At 40.2% G+C, this 27,184-nt stretch overlaps 1 long non-coding RNA gene across 1 annotated transcript in view; it reads right to left on the bottom strand.

Annotated features, from left to right (window-relative positions):
* The window catches only part of LOC103796057 (uncharacterized), a 35,360-nt gene extending 16,633 nt beyond the window's left edge, over positions 1-18,727 (bottom strand). Inside the window, exons 1-3 of the long non-coding RNA XR_623721.5 lie at positions 18,431-18,727; positions 18,205-18,317; positions 9,881-9,949 (exon numbers count right to left, since the gene is read on the bottom strand). This is a non-coding gene — a long non-coding RNA (uncharacterized LOC103796057). The remainder of the gene's footprint in view (positions 1-9,880; positions 9,950-18,204; positions 18,318-18,430) is intronic.
* Between the last annotated feature and the right edge of the window lie 8,457 nt (positions 18,728-27,184).

Here is a 27,184-nt window from a genome sequence, read left to right as displayed (position 1 = left end):
ACATAACAAAGTACTAATCATTGCATTTCTATAGTATCCGCTCTAATGGGGGGAGATAGGGTTGCAGATGATCCTGCATGACGAGGAATGATTCAATGGAGAGCAGACCTGCATTGAACATCTACTATGTGGCCAGGCATGGTGACTCACACCTGTAATCCCAGCACTTTGGTAGGCCACGGCAGGTGGATCATCTGAGTTCAGGAGTTTGTGATCAGCCTGGCCAATATGGTGAAACCCCATCTCTACTAAAAATGCAAAAAATTAGCTTGGTGTGATGGTGTGTGCCTGTAATTCCAGGTACTTGGGAGGCTGAGGCAGGAGAATTGCTTGAAACCAGGAGGTGGAAGTTATAGTGAGCTGAGATTACACCACTGCAATCCAGTCTGGGTGACAGAGCAAGACTCTGTCAAAAAAAGAAAAGAAAAGAAAAGAAAGAAGGAAGGAAGGAAGGAAAGAGAGAGAGAGAGAAAGAAAGAAAAAGAAAGAAAGAGAAAGAAAGAAGAAAGAGAAAGAAAGAAAGAAAGAAAGAAGAAAGAGAAAGAAAGAGTCTACTATGTTTTAGGCATGATGTTAGAACTTTCACCTTCCTTTTCTCATGTAATCTTCATAAAACTCTTGCAGAGTCTTGCTCCTATTTTTTAGGCTCCAGGGGAAGGTCTAGAAAATTAATAAAAACCTCAAACCAAACCAGTGGTGTTAGGGACAAGATTCATACTCAAGTCTGATTCCTCTTATTCCAATGCTTAGTCTCTTTCCACTACATCATTCTCCACATTTTCCAAAAAGTGATTTCCCTTTGGTTTTGGTACACGTGTATATTAACATATTTTTTTTGAGTTGTCTGGATTATTTTTTCCTTCTGCAGCAGCATATTTACCTTTCCTAGCTACTGTTTTCTAAGAAGAGAGTTTGCATTCCTGAAGCATACACAACCCAGTGATGTTGAAAGCAGATGGTCCGAAAGTATGCTGTGAGACATGGGGACTGAAAATTAAAAGAAAATGTTATCACAGTTATAGAGCGCTACGGTGCTGCATATATAAATATGTATAATGCAAAATGTGTCATAAATAGAAGTGGCTTTTTCTTCTTTATTAAGCTGGCCATCGCCCTTACCAAAGGTGTTTTTGCAAGGCAAGCTAAGATATTTTGCTCCAATGCATGAGTGTCTTATAAATTCAACTGCAGAACACACCGTTAATTGTGCAAAACATGCAGATGTCTGCTCTGATCAGTCTGCTTTAGAATTCTGTCAGGGGTTTGTGATTGTTTGAATGGGAAGTATTCGCCTAGAAGGAGAAGTCATGTGGAGGGCAAGAGGTGAGAGTCTCTCCCTCTGAGTTTCAGAGGGTTCAGTGATTGGCGGAAGTAGGCGTCCAGCCTCCCCCATTCTGTCCTGGCACTGTTACGGCAAACTGTGACCTTGCTCAAGCCATTAACCCCTTGTCTTTTCTTATTGGTTTCTTGGAGAACAATCACAGTGCACCAGCCTTACTGACTGCAAGTTATTTCTTCAGAAAAGTCATCAGCCTTTGTGCAAACCCAAATGCTTTTTATTATAAACAACCCTCTCTTTTTCCTTTTTTCCCTCTGACAATAATGCATGTCTTCCTCAGCATGACATTTTCAAAACCTTTGACATTTTCCTCCACCTCATCATTGCCTTCATTGTGGATCGTGCCAATTTGTCAGTTTTAATCTGTCTAAAAACCTGCATCTGCCAGCATAAACTTTTTGATTTCTTATATGTTGATACAAAGATTTCACACATTGATTTTTATGTAGCTCTGATTTCATGCAAGCTAAGCAAACAGTGACAGGTTGGTACTTGGGGTAAAGAATGCTCAATCAGATTAATACAAATCAATGGCATTGGCAAGTTTCAGATGCGGCGCAGGGAGTAGGGTCTGGACAGCATGCACTGCCAGAACAAAACAGATGGTCAGAAGCTGACACTCTTACCTCTTTATCTTGATGGACTCATTAGCAGATTTCTCTCCTTTGGGTCTCATTTGAGTTTCTTGGCTTTAAATGGCACCCCATAGATTGCTTACCATCCTGGAAAACTACTGACATACCCTTCTCGTGACCTGGCACAGAGAATGTTCTAGTGCTCAGGGTCTGTTTAGCAGCCTGCAGGGCCAGGACTTAGGAAAATGGGTGCTGGAGTTACTGTTATCCAACAGGACCACAGGATCCAAAGAGTTAATATTCCTATTAGGAACCTACTTTTCTAAAAACTACCATTTTTTGAGTGCCAAGTCCTTAACTAGGCAAATTATTTTATTTAATCCTCACAAGGAGTTTAAAAGGTGGATTCTATTATTGTTGCTCTTGTTTTTATTATTGTTATTTTATAGGTGAGAAACTCAGGATTAAGCAATTCGTCCAAGAGGGGACAGCTGGTGAGTGGAAAAGGCACAGTTTAGCTCTGCGTCTGTAGGACTCTGAGCCCTGTGGTTAGCCGCCGGTGTAACCCCTCATTGACTTTTCCCCTGGTCTCATTTGCAAGGGCAGATGGCTACGCCTTCAGGCAGTTTTTTCAGTCCTGGACTGATTCCTACACATGGTTCCTTCTTGTCTTCCTGCAGGCCTCAGAGGCTGTCAGCTGTCTCTTTCCTCCCTTTTTAAAACATACCTCTATCCAAGGCTGGCAGAGGGCCAGGACATCATATCCTCGGCTCCTCCTCTGCTACTCTTGCTCCAAAGGGAGCACCATCCCAGGAAAAGACAATAGGAGCCAAGAGGTTTAGTCTCCTTCAGATTTTTATAGCCATTGATCTAACAAATAGTGATCCTGACTTCCTATTTTTAAATTTTTTATTGTTTTTAGTGATTTCCTTTCTAGACGGTGTCTTGAGCTCTCTCTTAATTGACTTGGCTGCTTATATTGGATGAGAGCTGAGAGAGACATGGCTTGAAAGACTTGCTAAGATGTGAGATACTTAGGCCTGGCTTAAATCTGCTTTATAATCTTTGCCCCAAGTATGAGTTACGTCAGCATTTCTTCATTCCTTTGCCTCTGGTCAGCTTCTCTGAGAACACTTCCATTCCAGGCCCCAAAAGATCACTCATGGGGCTTCAAACTTCAGTTTTGCAGATGCTTTTCCATACTCAGAGCAATCTCCTCAGCCCCAGCTGCCAACGTCCTGTATTCTGCTGGATTGTCACAGACACCAGCCCTGCCTCTACCTGCCTCTACTGTCCACGATTATCTAGGAAACATCCTTTTCCATGCACTCAGCCTCTCAACTTTACCACCTTGCTTCGTAGTCATCCTTCAAACTTCTTAAAAAAGAAAAGTTTCTTATCTGGGATTCTTTGACACTGTTTTCCTGGTTTTCTAAACTTGGTGGTTTCTCTCTAACTTATTTTTCCATCATTGCTGAAAATGTAAACCCCACTGCTCAGTCCTTGCTTTCTGCTCTTCAGCTTTTACATTAACTGCCCTCAAGAGCTTATCCAGGCTCATGGTTTCAATTACCTTTGCAATAATGATTCACACATTTCCACACCTAGGTACGCTCTGCTCTCTTCTTAATTCCAAATAGCTTCCTGTGGGAAATTTCTATGCAAAGATCCTACCATTATCTCTAACTTACTATGCCCAAACTTCCCATCTCTCTCCTTCCCATTCTTCCGGGCTCATTGGTTTCAGCTTAAACATGTTCTCTCCCATTAAATTTACTCATTTGTCCATTTATTCATCCATCCACTCAGTTATTCATTCACTCATTCAATAAACATTTATGAAGCTCCTACTCTATGTCAGGTTCTGGGCAAAGCACTGAAGATACAAAAGTAAATGGCATATCCTGAATTTCTAATGTTGAAGATCCTCCATCTATCAACGTCATTCCCTATACAACTTTTCTCCTCATGGTTTCCAACAAAACAACACTAAGGGCTTCAGACAAACTGGTCTCCTATCCTTCACACGAACATGTGCTTTCCTTACCTTTACACGCTTTGTTGTTGTTTTTCCCACCTAGAATAACACTCCAATCTTATTTATTTATTGCATTTTAGGTTTTGGGGTACATGTGCAGAACATGCAAGAGAGTTGCATAGGTACACACGTGGCAGTGTGATTTGCTGTCTTCCTCCCCTTCACCCACATCTGGCATTTCTCCCCATGCTATCCCTCCCCAGCTCCCCCCTGCTGTCCCTCTTCTATTCCCCCCAATAGACCCCAGTGTGTAGTGCTCCCTTCCCTGTGTCCATGTGTTCTCATTGTTCATCACCCGCCTATGAGTGAGAACATGCAGTATTTCGTTGTCTGTTCTTGTGTCAGTTTGCTGAGAATGATGTTCTCCAGATTAATCCATGTCCCTACAAAGGACACGAACTCATCATTTTTGATTGCTGCATAATATTCCATGGTGTATATGTGCCACATTTCCCCAGTCCAGTCTATCATTGATAGGCATTTGGGTTGGTTCCAGGTCTTTGCTATTGTAAACAGTGCTGCAATGAACATTCGTGGGCATGTGTCCTTATAGTAGAACGATTTATAGTCCTTTGGATATATACCCAGTAATGGGATTGCTGGGTCAAATGGAATTTCTATTTCTAGGTCTTTGAGGAATCGCCACACTGTTTTCCATGGTTGAACTAATTTACACTCCCACAAGCAGTGTAAAAGTGTTCCTATTTCTCCACATCCTCTCCAGCATCTGTTGTCTCCGGATTTTTTAATGATCACCATTCTAACTGGCATGAGATGGTATCTTAATGTAGTTTTGATTTGCATTTCTGTAATGACCAGTGATGCTGAACATTTTTTCATATGTTTGTTGGCCTCATGTATGTCTTCTTTTGTAAAGTGTCTGTTCATATCCTTTGCCTATTTTTGAATGGGCTTGTTTGTTTTTTTCTTGTAAATCTGTTTGAGTTCTTTGTAAATTCTGGATATCAGCCCTTTGTCAGATGGGTAAACTGCAAAAATTTTTTCCCATTCTGTTGGTTGCTGATTCACTCTAATGACTGTTTCTTTTGCCGTGCAGAAGCTGTGGAGTTTGATTAGGTCCCATTTGCCTATTTTGAACACTCCAATCTTTTCGCCACCTAAAATCGACGTTTCCTTCAAGTTCCATGTATTTTCAAACTCAATGTAATGCTTCTTCCTTTCTCTGAATTCTCATAGGATTTTGTTATTCAACGGTTCCCTTCTTCCATTGTGATCATAGGCAGTAGGAAAGCTTGGCAGAGAATATTGTCTTAGAATCCTTTAGCAAAGTTGTCATAAGCAAGAATGTATTTTCTCAGCAAAAATAAGATTAATTCATTCATTTACTCATTCATCTAATCGTTCACTTCTGAGCTTTGTGAAAAAAAGACATGGTCTGTCAGAGTGTGTAAGGCCAGTGCCTGGGTGACTTTCCATGCCACTGCTCATCATGGACCCTGGGTATCCTGGCCCTGCTGTGCAGCAGCCTGGTGGCACTTGATACAAGGATCAGGCCTGGCTGTGGGAGGAGCTGGTACAGGACATGGAACACCCATTCACAGTGAGAGAGCTACATCATACAAGACTTACTCTGATGCCCACTCAGCTTGATGGTGGACCTCTCCCAGAGGATTCATCCCAACTAGGGGATTAAAAACCCCAACACCAGCCCGGCGCAGTGGCACACACCTGTAATCCCAGCACCTTGAGAGTCCAAGGCAGGCAGATCATGAGGTAAAAAGATCAAGACCATCCTGGCCAACATGGTGAAACCCTGTCTCTACTAAAAATACAAAAATTAGCTGGATATGGTGGTGCACACCTGTAGTCGCAGCTACTCTGGAAGCTGAGGCAGGAGAATTGCTTGAACCTGGAGGTGGAGGTTGCAGTGAGCCAAGATCGCACCACTGCCCTCCATCCTGGTGACAGAGCAAGACTCCATCTCAAAATGAATAAATAAATAAATAAATAAACAAACCCAACACCCTCACAGGTAATATGCTTCAGTGTCTTAAGGGAAGGGAATTGTCTGCCAAAACTATCTTTCCTTCAATATCTCCTCAGGGGACAATCATGAGAAGGTTCCAAGAGTTGAGCTCCATGTGTTCAAACTCTGGCATCTGCACAAGAACCTGCCCATGGCCAGGACTTCCATTATCACAGGGTAAAAGTTCCTAAGATCATGGATCTATGCCAGGGTCAGAGTGAGGAAGCTTACTTTCAACCAGGAATTTCCCTCTGACCCCTGAAGACTGGCTCAGATGGTGAGCAACTGGATCCTGAAAACATCTCAGCCCAGAGCTTTCTGGGACAGACTGTGAAGCCACTAAATTATAGTTACCACATAAACCATTGGGAGGGGATCACAGTGAAAACTGGAACTCCATACTGGTCCTCTACCAACAAGGGAAAGATGCTGGGGTTGCTGAAAGGACTATGTGTCTCTGCCATTATGCTGTATTTAGCCTCAGAGCTGGAGAGTCTCTCCCAGGCAGAACTATCTGCAGACTTTGTCTTAACTACTACAGGCAGTGGCCCCAGAGTGAAGTACACAGCTTGAAAGAAGCTGTGGTTGTCATAAGTGTCTGTTCTGCATGATATATGTCATATATCATATGTCATATAGTAGGCACTCACTATAGTAGGCATGATATATGTCATATATCATATGTCATATAGTAGGCACTCACTATAGTAGGCATGATATATGTCATATAGGCACTCACTATGCATCAAACTTTTAAAAAATGAATGGATCGAGGCATCTGCACTCATTCAATCTCTCAAAGGCCATGTAGGAGTTTTTCAAAGCTGGGAGAATAACTGCATTTCTTTTGTGCCTCCCAACTTTCATCTCAGGCATTTAGTTTACAAACATCTTGTCTTGGGCCAAAGTTTTTAACACATCCTTTGCCTGCCCCACCTTCCTGCGGTTGGCTGTGAGGTGGGAGTTGTGTGTGGTTGCCTTGGGACTGGTCATTCAGATAAGTGAAATGAAGACTCTTAACATCATTCCCACTCTAGGACATGGGGTATGGTTCAGAGTGGAGGAAGAGGCAGATTTGGAAGCTGGAGTTAAAAATCTGGTTGAAGCCTACTAGTCTCATCTGGGAGCTCTCTGCCTAGGCCAAGTCCAGGCCTTGGCTTTCTCTCCTGGGCCAGTTCTAGAGGGGAGGATGGGGTGGAGGGAGAGACAGAGTAGGTGGAAGAGATCTAAGCATGGTAACTGGAGCTAGATTCCCCAGCTTTCTAGTGTCGTGGCTTTCACCAGCCTTCCTATGCCTTAGTCTACTATAAATGACAGAGACCTGGGTCCCATCTATGCAGGTCCAAGTGATAGGGCAACTGCTTTCCCCATGCAGCTGAGGCTGGGTCTGGAAGAAAAAGGTCATTTTGATAGTTACCATCCCTCTCTTTGATGGTCCTGCCTGAGTTCTAGTTGAGAATGCCAGGGCTCTAATTAAACCAGAACCAGAGCTCTTATCTTGTCCTTAAGTTTTGTCTGTGTTACCAAGTGGTAGCAAAAGAAAATGTCTTCTGCTATGGCCCAATGTGGATGTACAGCATGATTTAGATTTAAGTGAAGCACACTGAAGCAATTAATGACTCCTGATAACAAATCTCTCTCTCTATGACATCATGAAGAAACCATTTCTTTGAAAATTTTAAAAAGAATATGACCTACACATTCATCTGCAGGGAAGTAGCAGATGAATGACAATCTATTCACTTATCCATTCAACACAAGCAAACTAGAGTCATCTTTTAAAACAAAGATGTAGAATATGGAGGAAAACTTTATATCAATAGCTTTTCTGTGCATTTCAGTTTATTGTGTTTACTGTGTTCAGTTTATTATGTTCCAATGATTGCAACTGGAGCAGTCAGTCCTGTTGCCACCCCTCACCCAACTCCTCCATTACTTTCAGGTAGGGCAAACACCAGCTAATCTCCCAATGTGCAACATTCTTTTGTTCTTCAGAGTCTATTTTCCTACCTATATTGTTAGCACTTTAAAATAAAAACTTGTGTCTTGCCCTTCATTTGTAGGAATTTTTAGCACATGGCTGGTTTCAATAAATACTTGGGAGCTCACCAGTATTCCTCACTCACCAAAATTATTTCATTATTTATGCTTACATTGTATAATTATCAACCAACCAGCATAAATCAAAATAACTGTCTTTCAATTGGCTAAATAGATTTGTTAACACAGTGAAGAATTATTCACCAGTAAATGAATTAGCTTAATTTGTTTAAGTGCAGATCATAGATGAAACATCATGTACCCATCATTTTAAGGTATTGATACAAACAAGAGATAAAGTCAAATGAAGGCCATGAATCCAGGGCTGCATGAAGGACAAGTTAATTTAAAAGCAGAGCAATCAGTTCAGCACTGTGCCAGCTGCCATGAGGGATAACGAAAGCACAGTTCCCCTGTCTTCAAGGAGCTTTGAATCAAATGCAAGAGTCTAGATATGCATGGCAATTAGGAAAAAAACACAGACACTACAGATTCAAAACAAAATATATGAAATAAACCAACCTTTTCAGATAAAAACATTTCTTTTAAAATGATAGATTTTGATTTGGGTATATTAATACGTGAAATCACCAAATGCATTTATTAAATCAGAAAACTATATACAACTAATTTTTTTAAATTTCAATATCTAAATTATAAATCATAAATTATTCAATATCTCAGAGATAAGGACTGTTACTATTTTGGTATATGTCTATTTAGAATCATTTTTGTTCAAATAATTGGCAATTTAAATAAAACAAGTTTACACCATAACATAGTTTTTAAGTTATTTACATTTAAAAATATATTATGTACAAAAATCAAAATACGCTTACCAGCACTAGATAATACAAAGACGGGGAGGATATATGGTGGTGAAAGAGTCACAGTCTAGAACAATCTAAAACGATCTTGGCAACACAGTAGGAGGGTCAAGCTAACAAGATTAAATTTAAACAGGGATACTTTTAAAGTCCTGAGCTTAGATTGAAGAACTTTAGGTCTTCGTTGCCTGTAAATATTTCTTGGCTTTCAAAATGCTGATAGAACCTAGGCTGTCTCAGCAAAAGCCTATGTCCATAAGAGGAGGGGAACATCTCTCTTTAGGCTGTGCTGGTTTGACCATATACTGAGTTCTACACTCAGTTTTATAACCAATGTTGGTCAGAGGACAGTAAACAAGGTGAAAACTATGTCAAGTGAGTCATAATTGCAACAATTAGAAGTGCTTAGCTGTAGAAGAGGAGACTTTAGGCTCTGTGTGTGTATGCGTGTGAATTCTTGTTCACACATACAAACAGCTATCCTGTGAAAGAAGGATTTGATGCATTCTACATAACTTCAGAGGGCAAAAATGGTTGGACAACTCTGAGACAATCCTCACAGCATCCTAGAAGAAATAATTATATAAACATCTAGGCATACAACAATGAACCAGACGCCTTTGTGGTGAGGAGTTCCCCTTTCTCTGAAAATACTTAAGCATAGGTAGAAACTGTACAGAGATTCCTGCCACTGGACTTGAAGAATCCTGTGGTCCCTCCCAACTCTAAAGATTGTAAGACAGGGTGAAATAATATCACCAAACCAAACAAATAACTTACACTTGATTTGTGGATTGGTGCATGTGTGTATGTTTGAGTAGAGTTGACCCTTGAACAATATGGGAATTAGTGTTGCTCACTAACACTAATGCCCAGTGGAAAATCTAACATGTCACTTTTGACTCCCCCAGAACTCAACTACTAATAAATACCCTACTGCTGATTGGAAGCCTTACTGATCACATAATCGACTAACACATATGTTGTATATGTATTATATACTGTATTCTTATAATAAAGTGAGCTAAGAAAAACTGTTATTAAAAAATCATAAGGAAGAAAAAATATACTTACTAATCATTGATCCAAGTGAAGGTGGGTCATCATAAAGGTTATTATCCTCATCATTTCATGCTGAGTAGGCTGAGGAAGAAGAGGAAAAGGAGGGGTTGGTCTTGCTGTCTCAAGAGTGACAGAGGCAGAGGAGGTGGAGGAAGTGGAAGGCACAGCAGGGGAGGCAAGTACACTTGATATAAGAAAAAACTGACATGTAAGTGAACTTATGAAGTTCAAACTTGTGTTGTTTAAGTATCAAGGGTATACAGACGTACAAAATTATATACACTTTCAAATACTTGCATCTAGGGAACTTTCTTTTAAAAATATATCTTGAGCTTAAATCTAAAATCAGTTGCCTGCTTACTTCTCCATGATGTAGAAGAGAAAGACAGACTGAACTTGAATTCCGGTTGTCCTTTATTCCAGCAGTACAACCTTGAGAAGTAAGGTTAAACTTTGAGTCTTATCACACTTATTTCAAAAATAAGAACGCAACAGAGACTCAAAGGAGCATTGGGAAGATCATGTGACTTATGCTATCACACTGTCTGATGCATATCAGTTATTTAATATATAGTAATTATTATTATTATTACTGTTATTATACTGGCCTTTGTCTTCCTTTTCCTCCCTTTTCTCCCCAGAGTCTCTTCTCATTGTCCAACTTTATCTTTCAAGACGCTGTTGGCTTATGTCTGTGTCAATACTCATCTATCTCATCTCTCCTATGATTCTGGAAGTGGTGTTTAAGGAAGATTAGAACGGCAAGGGTGTGTGGAGTATAAAATGTAAACATGACGGTGTAAGAGAGAAAAGTGAAGGAAAGAGTGCCAGAGAAGCAGAACAGGCCAGTTCTTTCCCCACCTCCAATCCCTGTGTCCTCTCCCCACCTCCCTACACCCCAAAAAAGAGAAACAGGAAAGAAGGTCAGTGGAGGGAAAGATACTGTCAAAAGAACAGAAGTGGAAACATTGGATCAAGGCAGGATCCCACACTGGAAGGGGCCAGAAGGAAGTGAGAAGCAACAGACAAATCGCCAGGCCTCGAGTGAGTGGGATGAAAAAGATAGATGGTCTTAAAAAAAGATAACTAATGAGTCTCCGATAACTTCAATTTTCTGGGCCTTGGTGAGCTCTGCCTAATCTTCAATTAAATGGAAATATAAATAGCTGAGAAAGAAGCCAGTGGATGGGAACTGACATAATGGACTATATTGACTCTCTGAGAGATATAAGGGACCTTCTTAAAAGCATAATATTTTACACGATCATTTGTCAGGCTTCCTCTGGGCGACTGATCTCCTTTGGGGGAGGTAAGTGGATTGGCTAATCTTAGTGTTTTGTTTAAAGTGCACCCTGCATTGTGCTAGAAATCAGTTTGCTTCACTGAGTAGACAGGGAGAGGGAAGGAACACAAACACACCCACCGCTCTTTCTTTCTCCTGAGAGGCCTTGTTAGCCGATTGCCCATCTGAAGATCCAGCAACCACTTTTCTCCACCTGCCATTATAACTTATCACCTTCTCCATCAGAGCCCTTGTTTGAAGGAACCAAATTGTTCTTACCTTCCTGCTCTCACAGGGTGGAAATAACCCACAGACCATCTAGGCATGTACCCCATTGATATCACCTCCTCACTCCACCCCAATTGTCTACCCATAGAAAGAGGCTTAGCTCCATGAACTTGGCTCTTTTATTTCTGTACTTAGTGCTGGGGGTGTCCCTGACTCCCGGCCTGCAGTAATCCTCCCCTTTCTTTCTCATTATTGTCTTCACCAACAGTTCTCCAGATTGTCAAAAAACCCAAATCCGAAGGTCCAGGAAGAATTTCCAGGATCAGGGCCCGAGGATCTGTAATTTCACAAGTTAAGAGTTGATTTAAATGCATAAAATAGTTGGAGCACCACAGGGCGCTGAGTGATTTCTTTAGGACTTACTCTACATTGCTATGTCTTCCTGCATGTTAACTTTTCACGAGTTGGGCCTAGCCACCAAAAGTGAACTATGATTTCCTTCTTAATATTCCCCTTCCCTTGCACATTGAGAGGTGCCCAGAAAATGTCTGCTGGAGATGATGCTAGGATAATTTGAGTTTTGGTGTTAATTTTAATAGCAGCAGGTTGAGGACATGCTGGTTTTTCATGACTCCATCTTACTAACATCACAAAACCTACCCATCTCTTAGCACTGAGCCCTTGAAGATTTGTCCTAGGGATTGGAATGTTTCGAACTTCCTACCCAGGTTTCCTTCCCAGCTTGTCCGTCCTCCCCACATCTAATGCAATCATGCTAACGATCTGTCACTACCAACAGCAACTTAACTCCCTGAGGAGAAAAAAAATCACCTGGTGACCATTGAACAGGCTCTGGGGACAAAAACTCCTTGCAAAATTCCTCATCTAGGGAAAAGTTGAAGTAATTAGACTTTTCTGTTATCTAAAGCAAGCATCTCACTCCAGATTTCTTCCCCCGCCACTGCCACTGAACAAATTAATAAGTGACTAAAATTTCTATACGTCTCTGGAATGCCATGCAGACCTTAAGCTCCCACTTTAAGGCCCATAAATACCCCTAAGAAAACTCCAAGGCGGGGCTCAGTCCTATGGCTGAGCACCCCACTGCACTCTTCTGCAGCATTCTTTCTTTCTTATAAACTTCCCTTTTTCAAACCTATACTGTTGTCGGTAATTTTTTTGGCCAACCTGTGAGTAAACTGCTTTCCAATGCCACGGCTCTGACACCTCGCCTGGCACACCCAGTGCTTCTGACACTACCTCTGTGAAATGATTTTTGAGGGTGACAATTACCATATGACCAAAGTTTTCATCTAGGTTCTTCATTCTCTCCTATCGCTTCATCTCCCAAGAGAAGAGAAATCTAGAGAGAGGACAGAGACAAAGGTCCTGAAGCAGATAAAAAGCCGTCTTTGATTAGAAACTGTGAGGGTCCAATTTATCTCAACTTAACTGGGCTAAGAGATGCCCAGGCAGTGGGTAAAACATTATTTCTGGATGTGTCTGTGAGGGCATTTCCAGACAATATTAGCCTTTGAATCAGTAGACCGAGTGAAGAGGATCTGCCCTTACCAATGTAGGTGGGCGTCCTCCAATCCATCAGATGCCAGAATGGTACAAAAGATGGAGGAGTGGATTTTCTCTCACTCTTCTTACACTGGACCATCCATCTCCTCCCCTCAGATATCAGAGATCCTGTTTCTCAGGCCTTTGAACTCCAGAGCTTATGTCATCAGCTCTTCTGGTCCTTCCACTTGTAGACAGCATATTGTGGGACTTCTCACCCACCATAATTGTGTGAGCCAATCCTGCAACAAATCTCCTATCTATCTATCTATCTATCTATCTATCTATCTATCTATCTATCTATCTATCGTCTAATGTATCATCTTCTGTCTAATCTATTTCCATCTACCTCATTTATCTATCTTTTATCTATCTATCTATATCTAAACAAATCTCCTCTTTATCTATCTTCTATTTATCATCTTCTATCTAATCTATTTTCTATCTACTTCATTTATCTACCTTCTATCTATCTATCTATCTGTCTATCTTTGTCTATCTATTTCTATCTATGTATATCTATCTATCCATCCATTCATCCATCCCTATCTCCCATTGTTTATTTCTCTGGAGAACTCTGATTAATATAGGAACAGACCACATAGCTCCAGTGAAGTGACTAAAGAGGTTGATCACATAAACCCATGAAGAAAGAGGACATATTTGTTGGAAAATAATTAATTCTTAGGTCATATTCATCTACAGTTTCATTTTGTGAATGGGGAATAAATAACTTCGAGGTAATTTGAGATATATAAAAGCAGTCTCAAAGTCTGAGCTGACAATATTAAACATATTTTTCTGTAAAAACATAAAATATTTGATTGGGTACAAAGTGTTTTGTGTCTGACTCACATTTTCACTCAGACTGTGGCTCCACTGTAAGTTGGAACAATTCCCTACAAGTCCATCTGCACCCCAATGAGGACAGAGGTACAAAATGCAAGAGTTGATTTTCTCTTTCACTTTCTTGTCACTTAATTTCTATTTTCAGTAAACAGAAAGGCTGGTGGCTATTTACAATTAATATAGTTTCAATACAAAAATTCTTACCAGCTGACCCAAAAGTTTACTTCCAGGATGCAGGTGAATTGCCATCTGTGAAGATTTACCAGCTCTAAATCCTACCCGTGCTGCACTGAGTCCAGTGCCAATCTTAACAAATAGGAGTGCACACTCCCTTTGCATTCTTTGCTTTGAAACCCTCAAATAAAGGCATGTCATTTTTTTCTCTTTCCTGCACTCAATTTGCCATTTCTACTTCCAGTTCTGAAGTAGAACTCTTTTCCCCACCTCTGTCTTTCTTTAAATTCTACCTGTATTTCAAAGCTTGGTTCCAGCGATATCTTTTTTTACAAGGCTTTCTCCAACAACTTATCCTCACAATGATTACCCCATGTTCTTTTAAATAAGACATTACTGAGTCAACTACACAGATGAGCTCTCTGGTCTTTATTTCTGGTGTTTGTGCTTTGTCTCTTCAAGTAGATGCCACTATGTCTAGATTTTGATATCAGACAGGCACATCTTCCCACAGACTGGTTTCGTGACCTTAGGCAAGTTACTTCTCAATGCTTCAGTTTTCTCTCTCTAAAATGAGGAGAATGTAACACCCCATAGAGAATTACAGTGAGGACTGACTAAAGTAATTGTTCATTAAGTGTTAGATATTATTGATGTTAAACAGTTCCTTACAGAGGTGTCTGGCTCAATATCACAGTAACGTGGCCTCGCAGTCCACATGTAAGCCTCTAATTGGCATGACCTTTTTCTCCAGCACCTGATCTAGTCTGTTAGCTTTCTAGAAAATTCTCAAAGCTCATGGTAGAAGAAAGTTTCACCATATATACACAAGACACACGATATACACACACACTTATAGATATCCATATACATCTTCCTACTTTCTAAAATTATTTAAGATGGAAACTCAAGTTGTCAAACAAAAGGAAACTGGTTCCCAAGAAATACAGGCACATTACTTGGGCAATCCCCTGTACCTACTGAAAGTGCCATCTGGGCTGCTTCAGAAGTTATAATCCTGGAAATTGCATTATTGTACTTGACTTGGAACAAAAATCTTTAGTTGTTCTTATCTAGCTTTATTTGTAGGCAGCCTAACAGATGTGCAGGGGTAGAAGCCTCTGTCCAAAACACTTCCCTCATTTATTGTGGAAGTGCTAATGGGGACTTACTGCTCTGGGATAAGGCTGCAGATATCTTTATTAGAGAAAAAACATCTATGGTGTTGTTAGGACTTAATTATACCCCCCTCCATTTCATATCTTGAAGCCCTAATCCCCAGTATAACTGTGTTTGAAGATATGGCCTTTAAGGAGGTGACTAAGGTTAAATGAGGTCATACGGGTGGGGCCCTACTACAATATGACCCATGTCCTGATACAAGACAGACACCAGGAATGTGCACTCAGAGAAAAGGCCATGTAAAGACACAGCAAAAAGGTGCTGTTTGCACACCAGGAAGAGAGGCCTCAGGAGAACCACACCCTGACAGCACCTTGATCTTGAACTTTTAGCACCTAGAACTGTAAGAATATTAATTTCTGTTGTTTAAGCCAACAAGTCTGAAATGCCACAGATATACATTCTCCATGTTAACGAAAGTGTCTTCAAATAGACCAACGAGTGAGACCCCGGACAGTCACCACAGAGAGCAGCTGAAGCACTGAAACTCAAAACAGGCCGGTTTAGCTGGAAGAAAGTAGATGGGAAAGCCCATTTCGGCATAGGGACTGTTGTCAAGGGAAGACATATAAGAACAAGGTGCTGGAGTGGGCAGCCCTGGGCAGTTGTTTTTTCTAGGGGCACTGGGGCTTCTGCAAATGAGAGGGTTGGAGGCTGCAGGTTCAAGACAGCCCTTCTCTTGCAATGCACTCTGACCATGGCAACACTGTACCAGGGGAATGATCAACCATAACCAGAGTGCTGTGTCCGAATATCTATTCAGCAGACTATCTCAACAGACCCTGAGCCATGCTGTCTGCAGTCTCTTGAAATGTTTTAGAAAAATACAGTCAGCAGAATTCCTGGGGATGATGAGGTCAGGGTTTGAAGGGGGTCAGGACACAGAGTATGGTGTTTGGAGAATTTTTTAACTGTTTTTATTCCACCATTGCTTTTCCAAGCACATCTAAACACCACCCACATGCCACTCCCATACGATGATCCTGGTTTGGTAGCCCAGAGACCTGAGTTCAAGACCTACCTAAGGGCTGGGTGCCATGGCTCATGCCTATAATCCCAGCACATTGGGAGGCCAAGGTAGGAGTATTTCTTGGACCCACGAGTTCAAGACCAGCCTGGGCAACATTACAAGATCTCATCTCTACAAATAGTAATAAAAATAAAAATTAGCCAGGCAGGGTAGCATGTACCTGTGGTCACAGCTACTCAGGAGGCTGAAGTAGGAGGATCACTTAAACCTGCGTGGTCAAGGCTGCAGTGAGCTATGATCACACCACTGCCCTCCAGCCTGGGCCACAGAGTGAGAATTACACACACACACACAAAAAGACATATATATGTGAAACTCTTCTAAATGCGTTGCTTTTAAAATACAACACTACAAGTTTTCAATCTCGCAAGACCATAGTTCCTTCTTTCTAAAAGTGCATTAATTTTAGGTGGTGAGGTGTACAGAGAACCCAAGGCCACAGTGTGAATATGAAGCTGTATTCTGATCTCTACACTCCCTGCTCCCTTTGTGGCATTTGGCATCCATGCCTCTTTCCTGTCTAGGTCTCAATTTCCTTGTCTATAAATAATGGGAATAAACTTTATCATTTATAAAATCCCTGCCAATTCTAGCACTCTGGTATGCTATTAAAAAACATCCTTGAGGGCAAAGAACACTGTGTGTGTGTGTGTGTGTGTGTGTGTTTGTGTACACATGCGTGCTTGCATCTTTTTAGCTCTGCAAGAGGTAGAATGAGCAAAGCAGCTTGTTCACTAAAATGGCACAATCGTTCTTGCTTTGATTTGTTTGACTATAAGCAGCACTCATCGCCACAGCACCTCTACCCACACATTAAATATTATCAATCAGCAAAATGTGTAATGTGAGGTTAACAGTGAAAATATGCATGTGGAGTAGAGAAAAACCCACTCAGGGCTACTCAGAAAAAGTAGGTCCTAAATTGCAAATGCCAAGAAAAGAAAAAGAAATCCATTCCACTTGCCCCTCTGGCTTCACTGAAATGCCAGGGCACAGCCCAGGCATCCTGAGAACTTGGAACCACACAACAGGGTGCATTCAGTGCTCCAGAGTCATCCACTGCCCCACATGCTCTGGTGCCAAGATACAACGTACATGCCAGTCCCTGAATTACAGTCAACCTGAAGCAGCATCCACTGAAGATTAAATCAAAATTTACCAGGTAAAACCTAAATGTGGTAAACATTCCAACAGGACAATGTGGGAAAGTGTATTAAATGAAAAACGAAGAGAAAAGTTTAGGGGAAAAGAAAGGTTCAGCCAAAACAAGGCAGCCATTGGAATTTACCGAGTGGCTCCTTTAATTAAGGACGGTCTTCTTAAATTACGTTCATTTCTCTTACCCTTTTCAGGGCAGTCCAGGGTGAATAATATGTTTGTTTCTGGCTGAAGAGGTGCCAAGTTGAAGGCAGTTTTTGGTTAATAAAACTGGTCAGAAACCAAGAGAAACTAGTTTGATCTTGCTCCTCAAGAATGAGAGAACCTATTAATTCATAGCAGTTTCATTATAACGCATATTCAGGACAATTGAAAAAAAGAGTAAATAGTATTTCACCCTTCTTTTCTGTTCCTTGAGCTTCCTTCCAACTGGCTTACCACAGGACTAATACTAATGTTTAGCATAGCCTGTGCACAGATGCCAGGAAAATCATTCCAGAAATTCTCTTATTTTTTTCCAACTCAAAAACTAGCAATGTTTTTCCATTATCTATTTTTAAAAGTCCCCATTCTTCATTTTTTAAAGATAGGATCTTGCTGTATTGCCCAGGCTGATTTCAAACTCCTAGGTTCAAGCAATTCTCCCATCTCAGCCTCCCAGAGTGCTGGGATTACAGATATGAGCCACTGTTTCAGTCCAGAAATTCCCATTCTTGATTCTGATAGTTAGAAGTTTGAGGAGTCAATTGCTTTATCCCCCCTACCCTCATTACCCATCCCCAAAGCTTAACCCAATTTATTCTCAACATGGTCCTTGGGTGCCAACCAGACTATCTTCTTCAATATTACCCATGATCACAGACTTACCCGTTACTGTGCCCTCATGGATGCTGGTTTCTATTTTATTTGTCCAATTCACTGCTTTGCCATCAATTCCTGGCAGAGAACCAGGCATGTAGAAGGTACATGACAAGTACACGCTGAAAAAAGAAAGAATGCAACAGGAATAGACAATGGATCCTAATTATCTCTAGAAGGCCACCTCAAGTGTAGCCTGCTCCATGAATCCTTCGGCTCTCTACCACACACTAACCTTTTCCGTCCTTAATCCGTTGAGGATGAATTTGACTGCTTCTTGTTTTTCTCACAGTGCCTAACCAAAAGCGAGTCTCTTGGTGGGTTTCTCTAATTTTCCATTTGAAGAAAAAAACAGAAGTCAGTACCTAAAAGACCTGGTTGCCGTATTTCCCTTTCACTGCTATCCAAGATGTTTTACTTAAATGATTTTCCTTTTCTTTCCCTGATTTCTGTGATGTGGTCCTTATCTGCTCTCCCTGTGCTCTCTCTGCAGTTTAGTGCTGCATTCGGAGGACAGGGTTGGAACCAGACTGTCTTGGCTCACAGCCCAGATGTGGAATTTCCTAACTCTGTGACCTTGGGCAAGTTACTTAACTTCTCTGAGTTCTCAGTTTTCTCATCATAGACTTGTTACGAAGGTTAAATAAATTAAACTGCTTTGAACATTGCCAGGTACATAAAATGCCAAATACATATGACCTTTGATTATGCCGTAGCCACACTGGTCTTCTCTTTGGTAGAACACACCATACCCCTTTCTACCCCAGAACTTTCACGTATGTTATTCCTCAGTACCTGAAATCATTTCCTTGTGCATTCTTTCCCTTCAGGTCTCAAGTTAAATGGCACATTGTTCGGGATGTCTTTCTTGACTCATATGCAGTCTAGGTTAGGTCTCTTCTAATTTGTTCCCAAAGCTCCCTGCATATCAGCATGAAACTAGTCACATTCACAATTTTTGTTCAAAGATTATTTCCTAGGTTAACAAGACACCTCAAAGGAAAGAATGGGATCCATCTGTCTTATTCATTCTTGAACACACAACAGCTTACACCGAAATTACAAATACATATTTATTTATTGGGTAGATGAGTCAATGAACTATCATGGGGATATTGGAAAAGGTTCATATGACAGTCCCAGACTTTGGAACAAGGTTGCATCTGACAATGAAAGGATGAGATACAAAATAAAGTAGATCAGATTGGGATATAGGGGCCAAACAGAAAATGGGTAGCTGAGGAGATGGAGAAACACCCAAGCCCAGGCTAGGCTGACTGGAATGTGCCTAATTCATATGGCCTTTAGCGTTACTGCAAAACAAGGATGCAGAAATGTCAGCAGTGTGTTATATAACAAGTCTTTTTGCCACCCGTAATAAATGATCATGGCACGTATCCCAAAAGCTTTCCTCTCCAAAGGGAGCCTGGGATCCAAGTTGTCTGGATAATTTTAGCGGTGCCTCCTTTTCATACACGTCTGGAGAACAATAGTTCTCCCATGTTGTAGCTTTATTGTTCTTATTTGGCTGACGGTGAGAGGAACAGGGTAGGGAGTTGGGGCAAGTAGGTCAGCAACACATGCCATAAAGAACTAGAGATGAGAACACATGTTCTCATCAAAGGGCTCCTTCCCCCAATCTATCTTGAGAGTAGAAAATAACTCACCATTAAATATTAAATAAGTGGACTTACTACGATCACCCACAGTACAGTTTCTAAAATATACTCACACATATCCGAGCCTCCTAATTAATCAGAGGAAGTTGGAACCTCATAGCATTGTAAACAGCTCGAACAAGCTGGTTTTAAAGGAATTAAAGAAACGTGTTGATGGGAGCAAGTCAGTTGGGAGCATTCACGATAAGGACAAAATGTTCTCGAACGCATCGAGGCAGTTCTGTAGTGGAGAAGGAAGTGAACTTGGGCCTATTGGGAGATGAATGCCTTTCTCCAGAGTCCAAGCCTCAAAACTTCCCTTCTTGAACTGTCTTCGGAGCCTCTTATTTAGATCCAGTACCTGCATTGTAGTTTGGGTTCCTCAGACTCTGCAAGGTGGAGCCAGTACAAAGGAGTAGCAAGTGACAGAGGAGGCCTGCAGGGAGAAAGGCGTGGGGTCCCCGATGGCCTGCAGAGTCACGCACAGAGGAGAAAAATCATCCTGCTCATTTCTGCACAAAGTGAAAGAGGTGTAAAAGATCTGCAAATTCGTTCATTGTGACCACTTTTGTGAAGAACCTCCACATTTGCACTCAAACAGATTTCATAATTCTTTTGATAGCTTTGAGAATAAAATGGGTAAAAAGTTAACTTTCTTTTGGTTCTCTTACTAAGAGTAAATAAAGTTCAAATTTGCATGTTCTTGGTTAAGCCAGTTTCCCTTCCCGGGACCCAGTGATCAACTGTGTGAGTGAGAGAATTCAGTAAACATGAGGAAATGGGACCTGTTTGGGAACAAAGATCCCAAGGAGCTCTTCTCCAAAAAGAACCTAACTCTCCCTGACACCATCACAAGCCTCAGCTGGAGAGGCTTTCTTACCTTTGCAGGCAGGTGCTGAGCCACCAGGTGGGCCTGGCCTGACCCCAGAACTGCAGTGTGCTTCCCTTTCAAATAAACTAAGCTGAGCAGGAAGACAAGAAGAAAGATCATGTCCACTGTGAGCGTGCAGTCAGGCTAGTTGGACTTCCAAACTCGGTTCCTCCAGCATCCCTCTAGTCTAAATTATATCCTAATTTGAGACCTTGGCTTCCCATTCTGTACAATGCAAATGATAATTTCACCTTTACCTTGTTTGCTGGTTCAGTATCAAACTGTCATCTGACCTCATGGCTGCATGGAGGGCATCTGACCTTCATGTAATATCAGACAGAACAACCAATATTTCCACTCAGTGCCTACTTTAAAAAGGAAATAAACTTTTTATCCAAACAACTTGAAAAAAAAAAAGACAAAACCAGTATTTCCAATAAATGTTTTTGGAATTTTCTCTTTTTTTTTTTATTTTTTGGAGACTGAGTTTTGCTCTTGTCAGCTCACTGCAACTTCCGCTGGGTTTAAGTGATTATCATGCCTCAGCCTCCTGCATAGCTGGGATTAGAGGCGCATGCCACCATGCCCAGCTAATTTTTGTATTTTTAGTAGAGATGAGGTTTCACCAAGTAGGCCAGGCTGGTCTCGAACTCCTGACCTCAGGTGATACCCGCACTGTGTTTGTGTTACCTGATGAAAAATAACTCTTTTGAAAATTGAAGCAACAATTTCAGAGCTTTTCCACTAATTATTAATGTATTATTTTACATCAAGACTTAACTCCAAGAGTCGATTTTGATTAGATGAATGCTTTCTAATTTATCAGTATTCTCTACTTTACCATCAATCACCTTCCCTAAGACAGTACAACTCAGGGGCTTCAACTGCCTCAGGTAGTGGGATGCTCCTTCCACCCTCTTTCAGCAGGGGTCTTTACCAGGAGTGATCTCAGAATATATGAAATGTCCTTTAGGGACTTGTTTAAAAACCTTTTGTGTACATAAATTCAGAGCAAAGAATAGCCTATTCCATAAGCATCATGAGGCCTCAGAGATTATCTCATCCAATTACAGATGAGACAGTAAAGACTCACAGAGGTTATATAAATTGCCCAAATGTATACTGTTAATTGGTCATAAAACCAAGTTTGAAACTCAAGTTTTTTGAAACCCACTACAAGGCATTTTGCAATATATTATATTTATAGTCAATTAGGTTAATAAATATTTACTGAATGCCTAGAAGGCAAAAAGAAATCATGCTAGGTGCTGTGAGGGATACGAAAATTAAAAAAATATATACTTCTAATCCCCAGGGACTTGATGCTATGAGAAGAAAGACATTCCTTTAATTTAAGGCAGCTTTAGAAAAACCAGTATTTCGGATTAAGCAGTAAAAGGTTGGGAAAGATGAAAAAAAGCTCCTCAGGAGACCTTTTTTTGATTAGACGAATGCTTTGTAATTTATCAGTATTCTCTACTCATGCCGCTGCATGCCAGCCTGGGCAACAGAGTGAGACTCTATCCAAAAAAAGAAAGGAAGAAAGAGAGAGAGAAAGAGAAAGAAAGAAAAGAAAGAAAGAGAGAGAAAGAAAGGAGAAAAAAGAGGGGAAAATAATAAACTTAGAACAATGTCCGAAGCATGGTGAATGCCAGGTACGTATTTGTTCAAAACATCCAATCTGACTGAAGGCAGGAGATCTTTCAAAAGATCCCTAGAAAGGCAAGGAATAGCTGTGAAAAGTTCCTATTGTATTGCTCAACTAAGAGGAAGATGAGAAATTCTCTGTTATTCATTCTGTGATGAATTCTTAAGAAAAAAATTTTGAGGTAGCATATCCTGGGTCATTGCTCCAACGCCCTTACTTCTGCTAGCAGATCCCAACTGTGAGAGGTGAACCCTAGAATGCTCTTCACCCTGAGAGGATGGGTTTACCCTTGCTTGGAATCATAGTTTGCTCCTGGTAATGCACCGAAGTCACATGGAGCTTGATTCTTCATGGCTCAGAATAGATCCTGACCTCGCTGTGGGCTCCCCTGTGCTAATGGTTTCATGTACTCCCGATTGCATTACTACCAGGAATCGATTTTTCAGCTTTTTAAAAGCAGTCTATTTTGGTCATCCTTCCTCCACTCTTAGAAACGTATTTATTTCCCAGAATGTGTAGCCACTCTTAGACAAAGTAAATTCGGATTACTGAAATGAAAGCAATCTGCTGTCCAGTTTTCAGGAAAGCTGGGAGGTTTTCCTTGGAAAATGCTTTGTAGATCAAAGCAAAGGAAATTCGTTTATCTCGTGTGGAGGACCAAAGTGAAATAAACAATGTAAAATCTAACTGAGATTTGAGAACTTTAGTAAAGTCAGTCACATCCATAGAGCTCCAGTTCATACAGCAGCACTGCCAATATGGTACCTACAAGCCAACTGTGGGAGTTAAGCACCAGAAATACAGCTGATGTGATTGAGAAACTGAATTTCTAATTCTTCTACATCTTAACTTAAATTTAAAAACTGATACTCGATTCAGTTACAGAAAATCTTTTTAGGCTTGGGGAGATTTAAGGATGTGAATCTATTTAGTCAACTATATTTTGCAATCTAAATACATATCAGGTATTTCTGATAAGAAGTTAGCATCCAAATTAAGAGATGCTGTAAGTGTAAAATATACCAGATTTCATAAACTTAGTAAAGAAAAGAGAATGTGAAGTATCTCCTTAATATTTGAAATGATAATATTTTGGTTATGTTGGGTTAAATGAAATCTATTATTAAAATTAAGTTCACTGGTTTCCTCACACTTTTATTGAATGTGGTTTAGAAAAATTTAAATTACATATGTGGCTCATATTATGTTTGTATTGGACAGTGCCAATAAAGAACAATTCTAAATACATCAATCCATTTGTTCTTTACAACAACCCCATGATTTGGTCAAAATAGGTATTGTAATTTCTGTTTTATAGATATGAAAACTAAGGTTCAGGCAGTTGTGGCTCACCAAACCTTGGAATGAGAGACAGAGCCTGATTCCATAACTTCTGATTGGAATCCAGGGCAGTGCAATGACTTGGCTTAAGACCAGAAATGAAATTTCGTAAAGACCTCTTAGACTCTCAGACTGAACCTGTTAGTTCTGTGTATAAGTGGCTAAAGGGAGATTAACAAGTCTCAAGTCTTAAAGAAGTAACAATAACCCAAGCAAAGGTCACATGAGCATGCATACACACAGACATCTGCAATGGGCACATTGCATTTATTTGACCTTTGTGGTTATTTGGGGAATCCTTCGGAAGGCATTTCCATACGATAAACAGGATTCCAATGTTTCATATAGCCATTCCTCTGAATCCTGTGGAGGAATGTGGACAGTGAAGTTTGTGCAATGATCACAAGGCCAATAGCAAATTGACTAACCACAGGAAGTTAAAATGTAGGCTAAACACAACAGCAAGAGAAAAATTGTAAAGAACCAAAAAGTAAAACCAATAAATGTCCAATTCACTAATTGAGAAAACCCACAAAACTTTGCAGATAATAAAATTAGAACTTAAAAAATAAAGGACTAGAATGTCCTTGAGTAGAAACATACATTATTATAAATTGTTGTTTCTCACTGGGTACAGTGGCTCACACCTGTAATCCCAGCACTTTGGGAGGCTGGGGCAGGTGGATCAATTGAGGCCAACAGTCTGAGACCAGCCTGGCCAACATAGTGAAACCCCCTCTCTACTAAAAATATAAAAATTAGCCAGGCGTGGTGGTGGGCGCCTGTAATCCCAATTACTTGGGAGGCTGAGGCAGGAAAATCACTTGAACCCGGGTGGCAGAGGTTGCAGTGAGCTGAGAGTGTGCCACTGCACTCCAGACTGGGTGATAGAGCAAGGTTTCCAAAAAAAATTGTTACCTCTCTCTCCAACTGTCAATTTACAAGTAGCACTTAACAAAGGAACATATCAAACTACAGACTTAGTTTATTTTGTGTTGCTATAACAGAAAACTTGAGACTCAGTAATTTACAAAGAAAATAGATTTATTGAGCTATTGGTTCTTCAGGCTATAAAGTTCAGGGCTGAAGCCCACAGCTGGTGGCTTCTGGCAGCAGCCTTGTGCTGCATCATAAAATAGCAGAGAAGTGAAAAGGAAGGATGCACATGCAAAAAGACACACACAAGAGGCTGGTCTTGCTTTATGACAACCTGCTCTCGCAGGAACTAATCCATTTCTAAGAGAGTGGGAACTCATTTCCAGGAGATAGCAGTAATCAACTCATGAGGGTAGGGTAGTGCCTCCATGGTTCAAAAACCATATCCCAACATTGTCAAGTGGAAATCAAATGTCAATATGAGTTTTGAACAGACACATTCAATCCACAGCAACTATATCATAGGGATAGAAATGCAATCAGCAAAATCCATATGGCAAGGAACACTCAGAACAAACACCCAGATTCTTCAAAAACAACATATATGTCAAGATAAAAATAAAAGAAATGAAAAGTTAACATGGATATTAAAAGAGGCTTCAAAGGCAGATCAACAATTTTACTTTGTGAATCTTGTTTGAATTACACCTGTGAAGCAATTGGAATCTAATGACAGAAGGCAGATCATTGGTTGCCTGGAGGTGGTGATAAAAGATTGCCTGGAATGAGGCTGTAGCAATTGTTTTAGAGTGATGCGAATATTCTATTACTTGATTGAGATGATTATACTAAAAAATTATCAAAATGTACATGTAAAATGGAGGCATTTTATTAGTGTCAATAGACTTGGATGATGTATTTTATTATATACATTATTTTAATACACTAAGTACAGTATACTTAGTGTATAAATTGCATTTCAAACAAAGTTGGTTTTAAATGCTCAAAAACCAGGTAAAAGCAAAGGGAAGAAGGAGAATAGGCTGTGAATCTATGAAGACTGACCATAGATTGATTTGGAGGGCTGGATGATGGCTACATGGTGATTTGCCACATTATTCACTACACACTTTTAATCTTTGAAATTCCTTATAATATTTTTTTAAAGAAGAGGACAATTAGGCTGCTGGTACTGTCAGAGGGAATACAAAATTTTAGACAATCCTTTCTTAACTTCCCATAACCTTTTCTTTTTTTGAAAAAGAAATATGTGTTTTTCATTTACAACTTGATTCTTATTTTTTCTTCACTACCCCTTCATAGACACCTAATTGGTCAACATCCTTGGATATTTGTGTCTTGGCAACGTTTAGTATTGCCATCTGTATTTTAAATTTACTTATTGCACTGTGCAGTAGGTCTCATTCTCTTTCCCTTTTTTTCACTCAATACTATTTAGATCTATCCATGGCACTATACGTATCTACTATTTATTCCTCCTGTTTCAAGAGTTTTTACAGAGGCCCATAGTGATGGATGACTCAGTGACCTCCTATTCCTCATTCAAAAAAATCCTGAGGAAAACATTCTTGTGTATGTCTTATTATGCAGCTCTCTACTGATTTTTCTGTCAAATTTGGCCAGGAGTGGAAATGCTATGTTAGGCCATATACGTATCTAATTTTTACAAGGACCCCTTCCATAAAACTGTTGAATGACTTCCCATCTTATTCAGAGTGAAATCCAAAGTTGTGAAAACACCTTCAAGGCCCGTTTCTCTCTCTTCCAATTTACCTCACTGACTGTATTTCTCTTTTTCTCCTTTCCATTTCCTCAGACGAGGCCACACTAACCTTGCTTTCCTTAATTATCTCTAAGGACCTGTGCTTGTCATGAACTCTGCCTAGCACTCTCTTCTCCAGGGTATACATGTGATTTATCTCTCATTGGTCTTTGCTCAAATGTCTCCTTCTTAATGGGGTCTTCTTTAACCACCTACTTTACCCTCATCCTGTCTTTATTTTTTCTATACCTCTTATTACCATCTAACATACCTTAGTTTTACTTTTGTTTGTTGTTTTCTCTTTTCTCTACATTATAAGCTTAAGGAAGGCAAATGCTTCTATATGTTTTGTTCACTCACTGCTGATTTCCTAGCCCTTGAAATAGTTTCTGGCTCATTATTTTAGCCCTGAAATATTTGTTGATTATAAACTGGCAGATTAATCTCCAGAATGGCTATACCAGTCTTTATTACTGTGAGCAGCATGAAGATTCTCACTTCTTTCATTCTAGTTCAGTATTTTGTTATATGACTTAAGTTTTTACCATATATAAAATGTTTTTGAAATTTTGATTTGATTTTTCTAACTCCTAGTGAAGTTGACCATTTCCTTGTACATTTATAGGTTGTTTAAATTTCCCCTCTGTGGATTATCAACTTATTATCCTTCCCATTTTTTTTCTATTGGGTTTCTCAGTTTTATTGTTGATTGGCAAAGCTCTTTGATGGTTTGACTATTGCACATAATAATCTCTTCAGTTTTTGACATTGAAAAACTTCTTCCAATGTGTCACCCATCTGATCCAAGGCAC

This window comes from Callithrix jacchus, chromosome 10, assembly GCF_049354715.1.
Source record: "Callithrix jacchus isolate 240 chromosome 10, calJac240_pri, whole genome shotgun sequence".
Classification (NCBI taxonomy): domain Eukaryota; kingdom Metazoa; phylum Chordata; class Mammalia; order Primates; family Cebidae; genus Callithrix; species Callithrix jacchus.
Note: the sequence above shows the minus strand (reverse complement) of the source record. Positions and strands in the feature narration are given on the sequence as shown.